Source organism: Hemibagrus wyckioides, linkage group LG24, assembly GCF_019097595.1.
Source record: "Hemibagrus wyckioides isolate EC202008001 linkage group LG24, SWU_Hwy_1.0, whole genome shotgun sequence".
Taxonomy (NCBI): domain Eukaryota; kingdom Metazoa; phylum Chordata; class Actinopteri; order Siluriformes; family Bagridae; genus Hemibagrus; species Hemibagrus wyckioides.
In genome coordinates this window covers 19,601,089-19,621,165 of record NC_080733.1, presented here as the reverse complement: position 1 = coordinate 19,621,165, position 20,077 = coordinate 19,601,089, and positions in this window count along the sequence as shown.

Below are 20,077 nucleotides of genomic sequence, written 5' to 3'. Positions count from 1 at the left end.
CAGATCTGTGATATTAACTCGTCTTTCTTCACTGTAAACAAATAAAATCACCACTAGTCCAGCATACTGTACTTTTTCAGTCACATACTGAGAATGGGGAATAATTATGAATCTACATAAAATACTGAATCTTATTTCAACAAGATTCTCTAAAATGTTATATCTACATCTTTAACACAGTTTTCTGGACAAACATTTTTTAAGTTGAACATCAATGATGATATTTAAATAATTTATATATTTATGTAGCCAAAAGTTTTGGGACGTCTGCCTTTCCCTGCACATGAATGTAATATGGAGTTGTCCCGCCCTTTACAGCTTCAACTCTTCTGGGAAGGCTTTCCACAAGGTTTAGGAGTGTGTTTATGGGAATTTTTGACCGTTCCTCTAGAAGCACATTTGTGAGGTCAGGCACTGATGTTGGAGAAGAAGGTCTGTCTCACAGTCTCCACTCTAATTCATCCCAAAGGTGTTCTATGGGGTTGAGGTCAGGACTCTGTGCAGGACAGTCAAGTTCCTCCACACCAAACTCACTCATCCATGTCTTTATGGACCTTGCTTTGGTCACTGGTGTGCAGTCATGTTGGAACAGGAAGGGGTCATCCCCAAACTGTTCCCACAAAGAGCATGAAATTGCCGAGCCCAACCCCTAAAAAACAACACCTGAACTTAATGATCTGGAGGGGTGTCCCAAAACTTTTGGCTATATAGTATATGTTTATAGAAAAGTTCTTTTTAATTCATCTTCCAAATCATCTGAAACTCAGAGAAACAGTTCAGTGTTTAAAGGATATGGATTTAAAACAGAAATCATACATTAATGGAATTTGGAAATGGTCCAGGAGCAGCTGATGGTTGTAGAGGTCTTATTAGGGGTTAAGATCACAGTATGGAACGTGTACTCAGTATTGATTACAGAAAGTTTATTATTGTTAATATGATTGAATTGTTTGTTATAAACAGATCTGATTTTTGTGGGAGTCTTCATGGCAGCCATTGACCAGTACAAAGCAAAGCTTCTGAAACTATACAGAGCCAGAAAAGGAGCTTTTGGACATGAACTGGAAGAGCTCCTGGAAAGACGTGATGAAAGGCCAAGTTCAGTTTCAGTATTTAAATGTTTTTTACAGTTTGATCTATGTTAGTTTGGCTGATGATAACTCAGTTTTCATACTTTGACTATTTGGTGGTTTCTTTGGTATGTTTTTGAAGATGACAGAAATGGTTCATCACAGAAGGATGGCTGCTTTGGAGAGCCTGCCTTTGTTTCTTCAGAGAATCCAACTGATCTGTTCAAGAAATGTAAAGTATGTATGAAAGACTTTAAATGGTTTAAAGCAGGGGTCACCAAACCTGCTTCTGCATGGCTGGTGTCCTGCAGAGTTTAGCTCCAACCTTCTGGAAGTTTCTTGGAATCATGAAGACCTTGATTAGCTGGTTAAAATGTTTAATTTTAGTCCAAGCTAACCTTCATAGCACTCTAGAAGCAGGACTGGACACCCCTAGCTTAAAGGGATCATAACCTGAGATCTTTTAACACAGGAAACTGACGATGGGACAAAAGGGGTATCTATCGGCATTCTCTATGTTTTGGAAGATAACATCACCAGTGATCCAGAACATTGCTGTTGTACTGGAGGAGCTCGTTATTTTGCTCTGGTATACCTGTTTGGCCTTCTCTATGCTCTCACCTTTTCCTATCTGAAAGATCTGAAGTACACCTTAGATACCATTCAGAATGTGTTCATGGAGCTTGGGTCTGGATGAACCTAACGTGTGCTTTCCCTTAAAAACTAAATGTTCATCTGAAACAGTGTTGTGTTCATGGTCTCCAAAAACAACAAACAACAAACATGGTCAAACAAAAACCTGAGGTACAATATGAACACTAAATCTGAATAAAAACATCACAACTGATTTATCACAATTATTTGAACAAACTATTTGAGTATATAATAATGTATTTTATTTTATTTATTTATCAGACCTATCAGAACACCAGAGAAATCTCAGAACCTGAACGTCTTCAGACGTGGCCATATCTCTCATTTACCAGCAGAGTTGATGTCAGGATCAGGCTGAATGTCCTCAGCAGAAATCATAGTCAAGGTATTTCACAGCAGACTGGAAAAGAGGACAATTTTAGACCAATTTTAGACCTCCTGAAAAGCCTTTACCTCCTGAAAAGCCTTCACCTCCTGAAAAGCCTTCACCTCCTGAAAAGCCGTCACCTCCTGAAAAGCCTTCACCTCCTGAAAAGCCTTCACCTCCTGAAAAGCCGTCACCTCCAGCAGGTTTATTCCTTCCATCCTTCTCTCCATAGTCCACTGTAAAGACACAGGGGTATAAATTCAGTTCAATTCTTTATTTATATAGTGAGTGATTTTAACAGTGGATTTTGTCACAAAACAGGAATTTTAAGGAAGTTTTACAGGAATATAAAAATGATGAATGTTTAACATTTTTATTTTATTTCTCATCTCTGATTCTCTATTCCTTAATTTCTGAATGCACAATAGTTTTAACATAAATTTCTTCCTGCTAAAGCCATGAAATGTTCAGTGATGGATACAAAACTACAAAACTGACCACGGCGACAGTGATCCAAAGCCACGTCCGGTCTTCAAGTGGATCTATCCACATCAATCCTATGTATCTCCAGGTTGTCCACACGGGGCCATCCTCAGCAACAGCCAGCAGCCTTGAAGTGATGAGATGTCAACCAGAAGGAGGGTCAGGAACACTTAACCTCCGTATGTGTAGCTCGACAGAAAGAGAGAGAGAGAAAATATCAGGTATGCTTGTGATCATGTAATGGTTTTGAACATTTTCTGTGAAGAACAGTCAGAAACTCCAGCAAGACTAGCTATAACAGCATAAATAAAATGGAGATCCAAAAGGTACCACAGACATGAGGGCTTCCTGGGACATATAATGGCCAGCCACTGCGCTGTGAAGACCCGAGTGAACATGTGAGAGATTCACAGTAAGATTTTAGGATGCGTTTGTTTCCATGGGACAGTTGGTCTTCAGTGAAGTCTCCACACACTAAAACAGGTTTAATGTCCAAGATCTCCAGAGATTTGCCAAAAACTCTGAGGTTGTAATTGGGTGGTCTGTGGATTACTGCAAGAAGTGCTTATTTAGGGAATTCTACCTTTAAAACCAACTATTCCAGGTCTGTAACATCCTGTATGTACAAATGTTTTCCAAGGAACCTGCCTACGAATGCTTCCCTTTCTTTTCATTGGTTCCTCTGATCTCTCAATGTAAACAATATTATCAGGTCCATCGATTGCTTATTTGTCTCGCTCGCATCATCTAGATTAAGACCAATTTAAGATATTCTGATTAAGATATTCTGTTTTAAGATTTAGATCAATAATATTCCTTGTGACGAACCCGAAAATGTGGATCACAGTCATACAGTTGTTTACAGTTTTCCTTTCTTTGTTCAAAGAACTTCAGATCATTTTTACACCTTTTTTGTAAATCCATCTTTTTACTTTTGCCTGAAAACTGGATCTCTCAAATATCTGTCAGTGATATACTGTGTATGCTGTCTCTTATATTTAGCATTATTTCTGTCATTTCTAATAATATAATTCTTTTGTCTTTCCCTGAATCTTTCATCATTTCTGTAATTGCTGATTACATTACTCTTTTTTTCTCTCTGTATTCTTCAGTATTTTATAGCTGACTTTCATGACTTGTTTGTTTTTCTCTGTAATCTACATTAAACCAATACTTTTTCTTCATGACTTGCTTTTGTCTTTCCCTGTATTCAGCTTTTTCTGTAATCATGGTGTTTTATTTATTGTACATTATCTGCATGTATATCTAACATTTTGTTTATTCTCTTTCAGAAGAATCTGTTTTTTTGTGCTAATTTATAGAGTACACCTTCTGCCTTTGTGTCTTATTCAGTTTTTTCAAATTTCTGTGGTCAGAAGAGACAGATTGGTCAGGTACAGGGAACTGTACATTATTAGACTCATGTCTCATGACATGTTGGGACGTTTTGTTCATCAATGACAATGGCAGTAGATCAGATTTGTTCCTGATCCCTCAGTTGGAAACACCCTTTAAACAACAGCAGCAGTCTCTCTATCATATCTTCTAAACATAGAAACGTTAACATAACAGCAGTACCTGTACTTTCATCAGTAGACATGCCATCTGATGTTCTGCAGTGAGAATGAAAATAACCGAATCTCTCTCTGATCGATCTCTGAACACAGCGATACATAAGGCAGAGCATCATTTAGATCAGCTGAGAGACATTGCAGTGGATTTTCAAGGTTATCATCCCCATCAATAGCTGGTATATCTCTCAGACATCCAAACCTCTGGGGATGTTGTAGCAATGTGTATTAGTCTCATCTGTGGTTGGTAGCTCATCTAAATGTATAAGATTAACAAACTGTCCTTCACTCTGCGGTTTCTGCTTGATGCTAGTGTATACAGCATCACCTTTCTGTAGAATGAGGTCTAAATCCAAACGGTTTAGCTTGTTACCCTCATGGTGCACTGTAAGAAACTGCTGTACCTCGGATCGTTTTGACAGTGGGATGCCACAATAGATAAAACATATGGATTAACATCAGTCCTACCTGACACAGAGCTAATATCACTGCTAGTGCCAAATGAACCTTTTACTTTCCAGCACTGTTACACCGATTCACTTCTCTTTCCTTTTCCTGGCATGTTGACACACAGAAATCAAGGAAAATGTAAATCACTCTGAATAAAGAATCAGTAAATATCTGATAGAGAACAAAACTTATTTGCAGTAAAGGTTGGATGACAAAACAACTGACTGTGTAATGTAATGGGCCCTGTTTAAAGACAACAGGAACACTGAGAATTACTGTAAATGGAACTCCTTGTGCTTTCTGTAGATTCAGATTTCTTACCTGGGGTTCAGGTTATGGTTCAGGGTCAAGGACAAGGTTTCGTTTCAGTTTTTTTTCAGGTCATCGATCATAAGATCAGAGATTTGGGGTTTGTCCCTTTTAAGCATAAGAAAGCTCTGAGTAGTGTATAGAATTGTTCTGCATATTTGCGTCGTCATATTTTTGCATTTGCATATTTTGTGGTCATACTGCAAGCAAGCAAAGCAGCGTTTTTGTTTTGTGGGCCAGAAAAAAAGAAAAGAATGGAATAGCAAGGGTCAGTAGTCAGGATTAATGTATTGAAATTCAGGGCATGACACAAAAGGACCAACAGAGACAGAAAATACAAGTTAATTCCATTAATTCCACAGGCCTTCTAAAATAACATGTCATGTCTTAATAAGAGTTACTTACTCAACTTAATAAACTCAACTTAAAATCAACAATTAGTATGAAGATATAAGAATTACCTAAATGTATTAAATACGTTATGTAACAACACTTCTTACAGTGATGGAAAAAGACACCTGAGGCAAACAAATCTAATAAATGATTATATATATGACATTATATTATATTAGATAATATTATTAATGTAACTAGAAGCACTGAACATGGCTGTTGTAGCTGTGTGTACAAAGGGTTACTTACACAACTGATTTTAATGTACCTTTTAAACAAGACAGAAAGAAAAGACCAATCAGAAGAAAAGTTGATATTTTCTTCTGCAGATTATTATCAGATTATTAATATGTGGAATCTGAAAGCTTGACTTTACTATAAATAAAACACTACACCAAAAAATCTAAGAAATAAAGAAATAATAGTCTTTATGAGTGAGCAGGAATGTTCAACACAACGTTAATACAGTGCTTAAGGAAATACACTACATGGTGCACAAAAGATCCAAATATACTGAGAACGTCAGACAGTCAGTTACTTAAAAAGATTACATCTTAAACTTATACCACAGAAAATGAGGAAATATTATTTTAAAAGATTGTTCAAAGATGTTTCAAACTTTTCTATGACTTCTGTTGTCATTATGTGAAGAATGCAGATACTAAAGAACATACTGACCACAAATGACCACATCAAATATATCCAAGACAACGGTCAATACCGTGTGTAAAAGCAATAGGGTGTCCACTTGTGGTCACACTGAGACAGATTTTAATACGAGGTGTAAAATGTCTCTCAGGCAAATAAAATACTTTCCCAGCAGAGAGAGGAATAACCTGTGTACATGCAAGAAAAAAACAAGAGAGAGGGTGAAATATTGGTGTGTTGGTCTACAGCGGTCAGTGTGGAGGACCATCACTAATGCAGGATTGTAGTGAGACTGCTGGATTAAACACTTCCCACAGAAGACACTAGATGGTCAGTGATAAGACAGAGGGAGAAAAAAGGCACATTTTCCTCCATCTTGCTGAAATCATTGTAACTGGCCACGGTGTAGGATTGGGTTTGTGTCAGGTGGATGGACGCTGAGTGTGTTCTGTGTACGGCTAATAACTCTATTTATCTCTATAGATAATGGACACCAGTACAGACTATAAATAGTAAAAGACATGGGATAAATATTCCCTGAAACATTTTACTGTATGACCAGGAACGCTGTTTGGTGTAGAAAAGTGCTACTACTTTATTATTATTGTTTTATCAATAAACCCTACTGCTTATTTTCATTGTATACAATATATTTATTTATATCTTCAATTCAATTCAATTTTATTTGTATAGCGCTTCTAACAAAGAGCATTGTCTCAAAGCAGCTTTACATGAGAAACGACAAACATATAAACAGACAGACAGACAGACAGTCCTAGATGTTATCCCAAGTGAGCAAGCCTGAGGTGACTGAGGCGACTGTGGCAAGGAAAAACTCCCTTAGATGGTAAGAGGAAGAAACCTTGAGAGGAACCAGACTCAAAAGGGAACCCATCCTCATTTGGGTGACACCGGAGAGTGTGATTATATTGTGCATTTACGTGTAGTCAATTGTGTGATGTAGATACAGCATGTGTATAGTGTTATGTAAATCAATAAGGAGGTTGTTGTCCACAGCGCTGCTTGAATATCCCAATCCTCACAAGCAGAACCCGGCTGGAGCCGGTCCATCTCCGGATGCCACCGGAGCCGGCACAGTCTCTGTATGCCTCGGGATGGGTAGAAGAAGGGAACATTATCCTTTAGTTCTGTACAACAGTCCTGTTGTGTTGTATATAATTCTGTTTCTATTTTATAAATGTTCTATTTAATTGCATGTCACTAAGCCTGATGTTTTTCCCCACCACACATACATAGAAATTAAACACAAATCCTAAATGCTGTAAAGATCTTAAAAGTCTTGAAGAAAACCAGCAGACCGTTCCTAACACACAGATTAACAGCAATAACAATTTCTACATTAAACCTCCAAACCTGCTTCCTTTTACAACCTCTGCTTATGAATCTGATTAATTATTGGAGCAGGACTGCTGTTTCTCCTGCAAGGGTCCAGAAAACCACTTCCAGTTGACCACTGACTGCAGAATAACAATAGAACACTAAAAGACATTTTATTTACAAGTGTAATGTTATATAGAAGAGATATTCACTGAGAAAGAAAGAAAAGTGTGGACTGAAGGATATAAAGTTATATAGAAGAGATATTCATATTTTTAACAGTGTACATTATTATACGAGTTAGATGCCCTTCTTTTAACTAAATTGTGTTATACTATACACAATGACAATAAAGTACCTTAGCTTATATTCTAAATTTGTTGGTCAGTTTTACTCTGAGCCGATTCTCAACATTTGTACTGACCAGTCTCGCTCGTTTAGGGGTAAACAGCTGCCCAGTACAACTAAAAAGGTGTTCACACGCTGCAGAGGCAGGAAAGGGTGTGTCCAGTGTGAGGCTTAGCTTTTTCACCAAAGGAAACGAGTGAAGCAGATCCATCTCTTCTGAGGTACAAGCCAAGTGTCCATCCAATTCAGATGCAGCTGGGGATGGACAGACTTCATGGAAGTCACTTCACAGAAGTGTACTGCCTTCCGCTCTTTCTCCTGCTGTAAAGAATTCAGTTCAGAACTTAGTGTTAGTTAGTAGATATGGAGTATTAGGTGTTAATGATCAGGGTTAATTCTGTGTTTGTCACTGCACTAACTTTAACACCAGGATTGTTTCACTTATTGTTCTGCATTTTGTGTGAAATTATTCTGAGATGATCTTTTTTACTCACCCAGAGACTGGACACTGCATTCCTCTCTCTCATCCAGGAGGATGTTCATCAGTTCCCTGATGGCTTCAGTGACTGCTGCCTCATCCACCTCCTTCAGAGTTCCTGTTGTTGAATAAGTTCATATTCTCAGGTTTATAACAGCACTAATACCAGTGAAGCACATGAACTGATATCAGCAGATCTCCAGGTACATTACTGACATCATGACATGAGATTAATATTCATACCTGCTTCATGGACCTGGAACTTCTTGTAATTGATCTTTCTTCCTTGGCCTCGGGTTCCTCTCCTGGTCCTTTTCTTCTTCTCCTTTTCTATACTGGTGTTTTCCTCAGCAAAACCTTCAGCTTCAACTTTTCCCTCAGCTTTAGACTCAGCTTCAACAACTTCGGCATTGGCTTCAGCCTCAATTTTCATTTCCCTTTCAGCCTTGGCTTCTGTCTCAGCTTCAGCCTCAACTTTGGCTAGAACTTCAGCCAAAACTTCAGCCACAGAAGCTTCGACTTCTATGGGAGATTCTCCCTCAACTTCAGCCTGAACTGCTTCAGCTTCATCTGCCACCTCATCTCCTGCCTCAGTTTTCACCTTAATTGTCTCTTCACTTTTAGCCTCAGCTTCAGCCTCAACTTCGGCTACAGGTTCAGCTTCAGTTTCAATGACAGCTTCAGCCTCAGCTTCAACAACTGCTTCAGCTTCAACTGCTTCAGCTTCAACTGCTTCAGCTTCCACTATAGCCTCAGCTTCAACAACTGTTTCAGCTTCAACTGCTTCAGCTTCCACTACAGCCTTAGCTTCAGCCTCAACTCCTGCCTGAGCCTCAGATTCAGCTTCTTCTGAAAAAAATCATGATTGTCATTTTAAAGGTGATAGAATGTTTAGATTGTATTAATCGACACAGATAAAATGTTTCACTTCAATTCTTCACTTAATTTAATATCAGCAGATCTCCAGGTACATTACTGACATCATGACAGACATTACAGGCCTGTAGCGCTGACCTCTCATTTGATGAAAGCTTTTGAGAGACTGATGCTCAGTTCCATGCATCCCCTCGTCAAACCCTTCCTTGATCCCCTACAGTTTGCGTACCAGCCTCAACTCGGAGTGGATGATGCCATTGTACATCTGCTTCACCGCACCTACACCCACCTAGAGAAACCAGGGAGCTCTGTGAGGTTTATGTTTTTCGACTTCTCAAGTGCTTTCAACACCATCAGGCCCACCCTACCTGGAGAGAAGTTGAAGAACATGAATGTGTACACTCATCTGGTTTCAAGGATTATGGACTACCTCACCGGACGTCCCCAGTACGTCCGAATTCAGAACTGTGTGTCTGACAGTGTGTCTCTGGTGTTTAGAATAATTTATAATCACACTCTCGAGGTTTCTTCCTCATACCATCTAAGGGAGTTTTTCCTTGCCACAGTCGCCTCAGGCTTCTCACTAGGGATGATTTTGTCTAACATCTAGGACTTTGTATGTTTTTTGTTTCCTGTGTTCTGTAAAGCTGCTTTGAGACAATGTTCATTGTTAAAAACGCTACAAAAATAAAACTGAATTGAATTTTATTTCGAAGGTTTATAAGTGGAAGATTGTTGCATATTTACACAATATCAATGATACCTTCACACACACACACACACACACACACACACACACACACACACACACTTGTCCTCTGAACCTCGCTCTGCGACGCCGCGTTCTGTGGATTGAAGAACATGCTGGAAGACGGGGAGGAGCCAAAGAGCCACTGTGTTCATATGAAATTTAAAGGGGACTGAGATCATCAATTTGTATAGAGTTTATGGAGAATCGCAGAATTTTAGGAGGGCCGAGTAGATAATCATCTACTCAGAGGGACCATGGAGAGCCTCACACACACTCTTACACACCCCACACACCCCTCACACACACTCTTACACACCCCACACACCCCTCACACACACTCTTACACACCCCACACACCCCTCACACACCCCTCACACACACACTCTTACACACCCCACACACCCCTCACACACCCCTCACACACACCCTCACACACCCCACACACCCCACACACCCCTCACACACACTCTTACACACCCCACACACCCCTCACACACACTCTTACACACCCCACACACCCCTCACACACACTCTTACACACCCCACACACCCCTCACACACACTCTTACACACCCCACACACCCCTCACACACACTCTTACACACCCCACACACCCCTCACACACACTCTTACACACCCCACACACCCCTCACACACACTCTTACACACCCCACACACCCCTCACACACACTCTTACACACCCCACACACCCCTCACACACACTCTTACACACCCCACACACCCCTCACACACACTCTTACACACCCCACACACCCCTCACACACACTCTTACACACCCCACACACCCCTCACACACACTCTTACACACCCCACACACCCCTCACACACACTCTTACACACCCCACACACCCCTCACACACACTCTTACACACCCCACACACCCCTCACACACACTCTTACACACCCCACACACCCCTCACACACACTCTTACACACCCCACACACCCCCCACACACACTCTTACACACCCCACACACCCCTCACACACACTCTTACACACCTCACACACCCCTCACACACACTCTTACACACCCCACACACCCCTCACACACACTCTTACACACCCCACACACCCTCACACACCCTCTAACACACCCCACACTCCCCACAAACACACTCTTACACACCTCACGCACCCCTCACACACACTCTTACACACCCCACACACCCCTCACACACACTCTTACACACCCCACACACCCCTCACACACACTCTTACACACCCCACACACCCCTCACACACACTCTTACACACCCCACACACCCCTCACACACACTCTTACACACCCCACACACCCCTCACACACACTCTTACACACCCCACACACCCCTCACACACACTCTTACACACCCCACACACCCCTCACACACACTCTAACACACCCCACACACACACTCTTACACACCCCACACACCCCTCACACACACTCTTACACAGCCCACACACACACTCTTACACACCCCACTCACCCCTCACACACACTCTTACACACCCCTCACACCCCTCACACACACTCTTACACACCCCACACACCCCTCACACACACTCTTACACACCCCACACACCCCTCACACACACTCTTACACACCCCACACACCCCTCACACACACTCTTACACACCCCACACACCCCTCACACACACTCTAACACACCACACCCCACACACACACACTCTTACACACCCCACACACCCCTCACACACACTCTAACACACCCCTCACACACACTCTTACACACCCCACACACCCCTCACACACACTCTTACACACCCCACACACCCCTCACACACACTCTAACACACCCCACACACACACTCTTACACACCCCACACACCCCTCACACACACTCTAACACACCCCACACACACACTCTAACACACCCCACACACCCCTCACACACACTCTTACACACCCCACACACACACTCTAACACACCCCACACACCCCTCACACACACTCTTACACACCCCACACACACACTCTAACACACCTCACACACCCCTCACACACACTCTTACACACCCCACACACACACTCTTACACACCCCACACACCCCTCACACACACTCTTACACACCTCACACACCCCTCACACACACTCTTACACACCACACACACCCCTCACACACACTCTTACACACACTCTTACACACCTCACACACCCCTCACACACACTCTTACACACCTCACACACCCCTCACACACACTCTTACACACACTCTTACACACCTCACACACCCCTCACACACACTCTTACACACCTCACACACCCCTCACACACACTCTTACACACCCCACACACCCCTCACACACACTCTTACACACCCCACACACCCCTCACACACACTCTTACACACCCCACACACCCCTCACACACACTCTTACACACCCCACACACCCCTCACACACACTCTTACACACCCCACACACCCCTCACACACACTCTTACACACCCCACACACCCCTCACACACACTCTTACACACCCCACACACCCCTCACACACACTCTTACACACCCCACACACCCCTCACACACACTCTTACACACCCCACACACCCCTCACACACACTCTTACACACCCCACACACCCCTCACACACACTCTAACACACCTCACACACCCCTCACACACACTCTAACACACCCCTCACACACACTCTTACACACCTCACACACCCCACACACACACTCTAACACACCCCACACACACACTCTTACACACCCCACACACCCCTCACACACACTCTAACACACCCCTCACACACACTCTTACACACCCCACACACACACTCTAACACACCCCACACACCTCTCACACACACTCTTACACACCCCACACACCCCACACACACACTCTAACACACCTCACACACCCCTCACACACACTCTTACACACCCCACACACACACTCTTACACACCCCACACACCCCTCACACACACTCTAACACACCCCACACACCCCTCACACACACTCTTACACACCCCACACACCCCTCACACACACTCTAACACACCCCACACACCCCTCACACACACTCTTACACACCCCACACACCCCACACACACACTCTAACACACCCCACACACACACTCTTACACACCTCACACACCCCTCACACACACTCTTACACACCCCACACACACACTCTAACACACCCCACACACACACTCTTACACACCTCACACACCCCTCACACACACTCTTACACACCCCACACACCCCTCACACACACTCTTACACACCCCACACACCCCTCACACACACTCTTACACACCTCACACACACTCTAACACACCCCACACACCCCTCACACACACTCTTACACACCTCACACACCCCTCACACACACTCTTACACACCTCACACACCCCTCACACACACTCTAACACACCCCACACACCCCTCACACACACTCTTACACACCTCACACACCCCTCACACACACTCTTACACACCTCACACACCCCTCACACACACTCTAACACACCTCACACACCCCTCACACACACTCTTACACACCTCACACACCCCTCACACACACTCTTACACACCTCACACACCCCTCACACACACTCTAACACACCCCACACACCCCTCACACACACTCTTACACACCCCTCACACACACTCTTACACACCCCTCACACACACTCTTACACACTCCACACACCCCTCACACACACACTCTTACACACCCCACACACCCCTCACACACACTCTTACACACCCCACACACACACTCTTACACACACTCTTACACACCCCACACACACACTCTTACACACCCCACACACCCCTCACACACACTCTTACACACCCCTCACACACACTCTTACACACCCCACACACCCCTCACACACACTCTTACACACCCCTCACACACACTCTTACACACCCCACACACCCCTCACACACACTCTTACACACCACACACACCCCTCACACACACTCTTACACACCCCTCACACACACTCTTACACACCCCACACACCCCACACACACACTCTTACACACCCCACACACCCCTCACACACACTCTTACACACCCCACACACCCCTCACACACACTCTTACACACCCCACACACACACTCTAACACACCCCACACACACACTCTTACACACCTCACACACCCCTCACACACACTCTTACACACCCCACACACCCCTCACACACACTCTTACACACCCCACACACCCCTCACACACACTCTTACACACCCCACACACACACTCTTACACACCCCACACATCCCTCACACACACTCTTACACACCTCACACACCCCTCACACACACTCTTACACACCTCACACACCCCTCACACACACTCTAACACACCCCACACACCCCTCACACACACTCTTACACACCTCACACACCCCTCACACACACTCTAACACACCTCACACACCCCTCACACACACTCTTACACACCTCACACACCCCTCACACACACTCTTACACACCTCACACACCCCTCACACACACTCTTACACACCTCACACACCCCTCACACACACTCTAACACACCCCACACACCCCTCACACACACTCTTACACACCCCTCACACACACTCTTACACACCTCACACACCCCACACACACACTCTAACACACCCCACACACACACTCTTACACACCCCACACAGCCCTCACACACACTCTTACACACCCCTCACACACACTCTTACACACACTCTTACACATCCCTCACACACACTCTTACACACCCCACACACCCCTCACACACACTCTTACACACCCCACACACACACTCTTACACACCCCACACACCCCTCACACACACTCTTACACACCCCTCACACACACTCTTACACACCCCACACACCCCTCACACACACTCTTACACACCCCACACACCCCTCACACACACTCTTACACACCCCTCACACACACTCTTACACACCTCACACACCCCTCACACACACTCTTACACACCCCACACACCCCTCACACACACTCTTACACACCCCACACACCCCTCACACACACTCTTACACACCCCACACACACACTCTTACACACCCCACACACCCCTCACACACACTCTTACACACCTCACACACCCCTCACACACACTCTTACACACCCCACACACCCCTCACACACACTCTTACACACCCCACACACACACTCTTACACACCCCACACACCCCTCACACACACTCTTACACACCTCACACACCCCTCACACACACTCTTACACACCCCACACACCCCTCACACACACTCTTACACACCCCACACACCCCACACACACACTCTTACACACCCCACACACCCCTCACACACACTCTTACACACCACACACACACACTCTTACACACCCCACACACCCCTCACACACACTCTTACACACCCCCCACACCCCTCACACACACTCTTACACACCCCACACACCCCTCACACACACTCTTACACACCCCACACACCCCTCACACACACTCTTACACACCCCACACACCCCTCACACACACTCTTACACACCCCACACACCCCTCACACACACTCTTACACACCCCACACACCCCTCACACACACTCTTACACACCCCTCACACACACTCTTACACACCCCACACACCCCTCACACCCCTCACACACACTCTTACACACCCCACACACCCCTCACACACACTCTTACACACCCCACACACCCCTCACACACACTCTTACACACCCCACACACCCCTCACACACACTCTTACACACCCCACACACCCCTCACACACACTCTTACACACCCCACACACACACTCTTACACACCCCACACACCCCTCACACACACTCTTACACACACCCCACTTCCCTCACACACACTCTTACACACCCCACACACCCATCACACACACTCTTACACACCCCTCACACACACTCTTACACACCCCACACACCCCTCACACACACTCTTACACACCCCACACACCCCTCACACACACTCTTACACACCTCACACACCCCTCACACACACTCTTACACACCCCACACACCCCTCACACACACTCTTACACACCCCACACACCCCTCACACACACTCTTACACACCCCACACACACACTCTTACACACCCCACACACCCCTCACACACACTCTTACACACCCCTCACACACACTCTTACACACCCCACACACCCCTCACACACACTCTTACACACCACACACACCCCTCACACACACTCTTACACACCCCACACACCCCTCACACACACTCTTACACACCCCACACACACACTCTTACACACCCCACACACCCCTCACACACACTCTTACACACCCCACACACCCCTCACACACACTCTTACACACCTCACACACCCCTCACACACACTCTTACACACCCCACACACCCCTCACACACACTCTTACACACCCCACACACCCCTCACACACACTCTTACACACCTCACACACCCCTCACACACACTCTTACACACCCCACACACCCCTCACACACACTCTTACACACCCCACACACCCCTCACACACACTCTTACACACCTCACACACCCCACAGACACACTCTAACACACCCCACACACACTCTTACACACCCCACACACCCCTCACACACACTCTTACACACCCCACACACCCCTCACACACACTCTTACACACCCCACACACACACTCTTACACACCCCACACACCCCTCACACACACTCTTACACACCTCACACACCCCTCACACACACTCTTACACACCCCACACACCCCTCACACACACTCTTACACACCCCACACACCCCACACACACACTCTTACACACCCCACACACCCCTCACACACACTCTTACACACCTCACACACCCCTCACACACACTCTTACACACCCCACACACCCCTCACACACACTCTTACACACCCCACACACCCCTCACACACACTCTTACACACCCCACACACCCCTCACACACACTCTTACACACCTCACACACCCCTCACACACACTCTTACACACCCCACACACCCCTCACACACACTCTTACACACCCCACACACCCCTCACACACACTCTTACACACCTCACACACCCCACACACACACTCTAACACACCCCACACACACACTCTTACACACCCCACACACCCCTCACACACACTCTTACACACCCCACACACACTCTTACACACCCCACACACCCCTCACACACACTCTTACACACCCCACACACCCCTCACACACACTCTTACACACCCCACACACCCCTCACACACACTCTTACACACCACACACACCCCACACACACTCTTACACACCCCACACACCCCTCACACACACTCTTACACACCCCACACACCCCTCACACACACTCTTACACACCCCACACACCCCTCACACACACTCTTACACACCCCACACACCCCTCACACACACTCTTACACACCTCACACACCCCTCACACACACTCTTACACACCCCACACACCCCTCCCCCACACTCTTACTCACCCCTCACTCCCCTCACACACCCTCTTACACACCTCACACACCCCACAGACACACTCTTACACACCCCACACACACACTCTTACACACCCCACACACCCCTCACACACACTCTTACACACCCCACACACACTCTTACACACTACACACACCCCTCACACACACTCTTACGCACCCCACACACCCCTCACACACACTCTTACATAGCCCACACACCCCTCACACACACTCTTACACACCACACACACCCCACAAACACTCTTACACACCCCACACACCCCTCACACACACTCTTACACACCCCACACACCCCTCACACACATGTACACACCCCACACACACACTTACACACCCCACACACCCCTCACACACACTCTTACACACCCCACACACACACTCTTACACACCCCTCACACACACTCTTACACACCCCACACACCCCTCACACACACTCTTACACACCCCACACACCCCTCACACACACTTACACACCGCACACACACTCTTACACACCCCTCACACACACTTATACACCCCACACACACTCTTACACACCCCACACACCCCAAACACACTCTTACACACACTCTTACACACCCCTCACACACACTCTTACACACCCCACACACACACTCTTACACACCCCACACACCCCTCACACACACTCTTACACACCCCACACACACACTCTTACACACTCCACACACCCCTCACACACACTCTTACACACCCCACACACACACTCTTACACACCCCACACACCCCTCACACACACTCTTACACACCCCACACACCCCTCACACACACTCTTACACACCCCACACACACACTCTTACACACCCCACACACCCCTCACACACACTCTTACACACCCCACACACCCCTCAAACACACCCCACACACACTCTTACACACCCCACACACCCCTCACACACACTCTTACACACCCCACACACACACTCTTACACACCCCACACACCCCTCACACACACTCTTCACCCTCCTGCCATCTGGAAAGAGGTACCGGAGCATTCGGGCCTCACAACCAGACTGTGTAACAGTTTCTTTCCTCAAGCCATCAGGCTCCTCAACACCCAGGACTGAACTACACTCTCTCACACACACACACACACACACACTCTCTTTCACCTGTGTGGACACACACACACGTAACTTATATTGTTCACTATTTATTGCACTACTTCAAACCCTGTTATTATTTCATTACGCTGCTATGTTTATATTTATGTTTATGCCTATTTCTATTTGCACGACCTCAACCACTGTTACTCTGTACATCATTTCACCTTTATTCCATTTCATTTTTCACCTTTATTCCATTTCATTTTTTACATTTCACTACACATGTTCTTTTTCTTTTGGAGCTTTTTCTTTTTTTCTTTTGGTCTTGTTTTTGTGTTGTCTCTTTCTTTTGTACCTACTGTCTGTACTGTTTCTGCACTGTCTGATATTGATGTAAAAAGAAATCTCTTTTAATTTTTTTTTAAAAACTATATATACACACATACAATATATTGGCAAAAGTATTGGGACACCCCTCCAAATCATTGAGTTCAGGTGTTGTTTTTCAGGGGTTGGGCTCGGCTCCTTAGTTCCAGTGAAAGGAACTCTTAATGCTTCAGCTTCATACCAAGACATTTTGGACAATTTCATGCTCTTTGTGGGAACAGTTTGGGGATGACCCCTTACTGTTCCAACATGACTGCACACCAGTGACCAAAGCAAGGTCCATAAAGACATGGATGAGTGAGTTTGGTGTGGAGGAACTTGACTGTCCTGCACAGAGTCCTGACCTCAACCCCATAGAACACCTTTGGGATGAATTAGAGCGGAGACTGACCTTCTCGTCCAACATCAGTGCCTGACCTCACAAATGCACTTCTAGAGGAACGGTCAAAAATTCCCATAAACACACTCCTTATTACATTCATGTGCATGGAAAAGCAGACGCCCCAATATTTTTGACAATATAGTGTATAAAGAAATATTCACCAATAGGGCTAAAAGAATTAATCTAAATATTTAATAATGTCACTTATGGAGAATTATTCACAGTGATTTTATGTTGGAGAACAGAGTCACAGGTCTCTATTGCTGTGTAGAGTGTAATACCAGTTGGAGGCCACTAGGAGCAGCAGAGTTACGTGTAAAACTGTTCTCATGCCCAACAACATTAATAAAGTTTTAATTAACACAAAAACGAAACTTCAAACATACAAGCTTATTTTCGTAAATATGAATTTTTAAAATGTTATTTTCCAGCTTGAATATCATAATTTAGATAATGTATTTAAATTGAGGCTTTATAACCATGTAAACCAAATTAAAACCAAAATAATCAATAATTATTCATAACAAATGCAGTGGATTAGCATTCAAAAATTTGGAATCTGATTGAAACTTCATTTTAATAATGTTTTGGTTCAAACTGTATAATCTCATGTTCATGTTCATCTCATTTGATGCAGTTTTAAAATAAATTCCATGTAGTTCTGGTTGAAATATCTGTTGATTATTACTAACACAATGTCTATACATTTATAATGTCTGAAATAACTGCAGGATGAAACAAGAGGGGTGTGTGTGTGTGTGTGTGTGAGTGTTCTATTAGTCCACTTCATCAGTGTCATACAGCAGGTTACTTTGTCCACAGCTACAAAATAATCTTATAATAAAGTCGTCATTTTAATCGTTTACATTCAGTAAGCATTAATACTCCATTAGCAGGTTTAATGACTGTGTTGGTGTGTTGATGAGTGTTGATGTGTTTGTTGTGTGTTGATGAGTGTTGATGTGTTTGTTGTGTGTTGGTGTGTTGATGAGTGTTGG